The sequence below is a fragment of the Schistocerca serialis genome, chromosome 5 (genome assembly GCF_023864345.2).
Source record: "Schistocerca serialis cubense isolate TAMUIC-IGC-003099 chromosome 5, iqSchSeri2.2, whole genome shotgun sequence".
NCBI lineage: Eukaryota > Metazoa > Arthropoda > Insecta > Orthoptera > Acrididae > Schistocerca > Schistocerca serialis.
Window position 1 is genome coordinate 270209254 of NC_064642.1, and position 4428 is coordinate 270213681.

Below are 4428 nucleotides of genomic sequence, written 5' to 3' on the forward strand. Positions count from 1 at the left end.
ATAACTTGTATACTAACGTATTGATTCGTTTCAAAATTTTCACCCTCTCAGCTATAGCTAACTTATCTCTTTCAGGGATTAATCATCTTTCCCTTTAAATAAAATCCTGGATATAATTTCTCTCCTTTTGAACTTAAGAAATATGAAATAATTTCTCTTTGGAAATTAACAATCTGAACTAATATTCCTATTTTTTTGGAAATTAATATATTTGTTTTTCATAACGTTGCAGACTTTTGTTTGTTTAACCTTTGAAACCCTTTTACAACTTTACAATGTATGCTAATTGTTCGGTTGCTATAAAACTGAACCGTACCATTAAAATGTCTCTAAATATCAAATACGGGGCAAATGAGACTCGAGACACTATTTTTAAATTTAAAACAGAAAATGCTCTTATTGTGTTCTTCCATGTATAGGTACAAGTCAGCGTTGATTTTAGGAGTGCTGACCAGTCAAACAAATCCCTCAAAACGGAAAAGTTAAAAAATTTAAGTAAAAAATTCGGATGTCGTCGACAATTTTTAACTGCTCGAACTTTAAAATACAAACAAAACTAATTCCACTTCAGGCGTTGGCTTTTCGCGGACCCACTACTATCGAAGTTATTTAAAACCCAGCACTCGTGCTATAGGAGAGATAACTAGCATGTCCCTAATAATAATGGTTCCTGCTTTGCCGTTTAGGGTATTATAGGAAAAGTTACTAAATTCGAGACCACGCTTGCGCATCTCCTACTAACTTAGACTGGTTTTCGCTATATAACACATAACTGTAGGGCGCCTGTTCTCCTAATTAAAAAGATAAGGCAGTTCATGAATCTGTGTAGAGATTTCCAGACCTTAGCTAAAATATGTCAATCCTCACGCTAATTCGCAAAATAATGCCTAACACAATATCGCAAAGTCACAATTTCCTAAGTGCTTGCTTTCACCTTCAAATCCACCATAGGAGAGGCACTATTTCCTTAATGCGTGCTATCTTCAACTTCGAACTCATAGCGTCCCGTATCTCCCACAACAAAGTTGAAAATCTCCGATCCAACCGAGATACGGATCGCCTACAAACGAGTAGCTTTCAACCAGCATTTCGTTCAGTAACTGTTCTGGCATAAAATCACCAATCGTAAACCGCTATATACCGTAGCCATTACTGCTACCTCACACAAATTTCTAAGTTCCTCCACAAATCAATCCCTTGACGCTTGTCCACAAAGTTATATCAAATTGATCACAGATAGCATAAATATCTTTCAAAGATGCCGGTAACAATCTTACGGAAATCTCCACACCGACTGTTGCATTTGATTCAAACCATCCCGAGTGTAACCCCGAATTGGAGCGATTTAGACCGCCTCCCAACCAACGACGATTGACGGAATTTTTCATGGTATAAACCAAGAACCATTTACGATGAACAAACGTAGCACACCAATTCTCCGTGTTAACAATAGTGGGTTTTTCTTTGCGGCTGTCGTTGGGGTCATGCGGTGACCAGCTGCACCGTATATGTTACCTCTGCCGCAAGTTTGCAGTCATTCACGCGTAGTAAATTCGCTGACCGGATTCTGCTGCTCAGACATTTTCGGGTGACAATCTCTACATCAGTGCACAAAAATAATAAAAGAACGCTTTCCAAACACTCGTTTCTTTTGTTCAAAAAATGTGTGCGAAATTTTATGGGACTTAACTCCTAAGGTCATCAGTCCCAAAGCTTACACACTACTTAACCTAAATTATTCTGAGGACAAACACACACACCCATGGCCGAGGGAGGACTCGAACCTCCGCCTGGACCAGCCGCACAGTCCACGACTGCAGTGCCTGAGACCGCTCGGCTAGTCCCGCGCGGCTTGTTTCTTTTCATAACAGCAAATTCTTTGGTGAGAAGGTGAGGGTACACCTACAAGTAACGCCGATTTAACACAACATAAATTTTGGTGCATTACACCCCTTACTTAGCTTGCATTTACCGCGAATCTCTCGCCCGGCGCAGAGTCCCAAGCGACTGAAAAAAGAAGGACAGGTGATTCCGGTCTATACGAAGGTTAAAAATCCTGACCCACAAAATTACAGGCTAATGTCTTAACACTGGTTTGCTGCAGAATCCTAAAACACACTCTCAGTTTGAATATAATAAATTTCCTAGATAGGGAAAAGCTTCTGTCCACCAATCACCACGGTTTTAGAAAGCATCGCTCGTCCGAAACTCTACCGTTTTCTCACGTGATATATTGTGAACTATGGATGAAGTGCAACAGGCAGATTCCATATTTTTACATTTCTGTAAAGCATTTGCCATGATACCCACTGCATACTGTTAACGAAGTTACGAGTATATGGAATAGGTTCCTAAACATGTGAGTCACTCGAAGACTTCTTAACTAATAGAGCTCAGTATGTTATCCTCGACGATGAGGCTTCATCAGAGACACGAGTGTCGTCAGGAGTGCCGCAGGGAAGTGTGATCGGACAGCTGTTGTTCTCTGTAAACAAAGATGATATGTCGGACAGGGTGGGCAGCAATCTGCGGCTGTTTGCTGACGATGCTGTGGTGTACGGGATGATTATGTGACGATAGGAGGATACAAGTTTACTAACACAAAATTTCTAGTTGATGTAATAAAAGGCAGCCATCTCTAAACTTATAAAAGAGTAGGTTAATGCAGGCGAGTAGGACAAAGAAATCCGTAATGTTCGGATGCAGCTTCAGTGGTAACCCACTTAAGACAGTCACGTCATTCAAATATATGGGCATGAATTTGAGAAGCAATATGAAATGGAACTAGTGTCTGAGGATTGTGGTAGGTAAGGATTAAAGGAAGACATCGGAGCACCGAGAATTACCCAAACATTGGACATACACGTGAGCGCGGTGCTTAAAGTGCTACGAAACATCCTTCTTTGCTATCCATTCACAATTACCCATGTGTACAAGTGGCTTCCTGTGGACCTGCCAGCAAGAGAGACCTTTGCTCTAGAATTTCTTGCTCGCATGGAAATGAACCGTGACTGGGCGTGGAAGGTTTTGTGGACAGGCGAAGCCCACTTCCATCTGACAGGATATGTCAATACACAGAATTGTCGAATATGGGCAAGGGAAAATCCACACGCAAATCAACCAGTAACACTTCATCCCGAAAACGTCACTGTATGGTGCTGGTTTACGCTATCATTTATCACAGGGCCATATTTTTTTCGAAGAGACAGGTGCTTCCAGTCCTGTTAGTTGTACCGTCACTGTTAAGCGCTATGACTGTCAGCGCAACCACGTCACTGCAGCTCTCCTACAGCGTGGATATGTGGATGGGATCATTTATATACACCTTCGCGCATTGCAAATCCAGTTAAGCAGCAGCTGAAGCACCATTTCGGAAATGCTAGAATTATTAGCCGCCATTTCCCTACAGCCTGGCCGTCCCGATCACCTGATCAATCCGTGTGACTTCTGGCTGTGGAGCTATTTGAGAGATGTTGTGTTCAGTGGTGCGATTGCAAACTTACCTGCATTGAAGGCACGCATTACTCAACACATTCTGAAATTGACCCCGGAAATAGTTCGATAAGTTGTGTATTATTCTGTTTCTCGATTTAAGCTTGTTGCAGAAAACGGTAGACAGCACATTGAACATGTTTTGCGTCAGTGCCGCACGGGGTAGCCACGCGGTCTCTGGAGTCTTGCCACGGTCCGCGCGGCTCCCTCCGTCGGAGGTTCGAAGTGCTCCCTCGGGCATGTGTGTGTGTTGTCCTTAGCATAAATTAGTTTAAATTAGATTAAGTAGTGCGTAAGTTTAGGGGCCGATAACCTTAGCAGTTTGGTACCATAAGACCTTACAACAAATTTCCAAATGTTTGTGTCAGTCACACGGAAATTAATAATCCTATTTCATTTTGATTTATGCTCTTTATGCGGTTTTTGGCCTCAGGACAATTAAAAAATGATGTGACTGATGCTTTTTATGCAGTTTTTGGCCTCAGGACAATTAAAAACCGATTTTCCCCATCCGATGTGATATGACCTTGCCGTGCTGGATGGACTTACGTAACTAACAGTATCACACCTGCATATCACACCTGTACACCCATTCACCCTGAGTAGTACAGTTTGTTTAACGTTAAACGTACACCTTAGACATTGTTGCATGATTCATTTGTCATTTGTAGCCACCACTGTTGCATTATGTTGCTTAGAACGCCATCTATTGCTACATTTTGTAACTATTTATTTTTCTTCTTCCATACGTTTTCCAACTTCAGTAATATTCCGTTGCAATTTGACGTCATTCTGACGAGCGGTGTTATTTCTACAGCTGTTTGAAAGTTTAACTTTAATTATAATCACCGTGTATATGTGAATGTAGAGGTGAGATTTGAAAGTTGACGGATAGTAGTTTAAAGACATTGAACTCGTATCTCTCCGTTTTTTAGT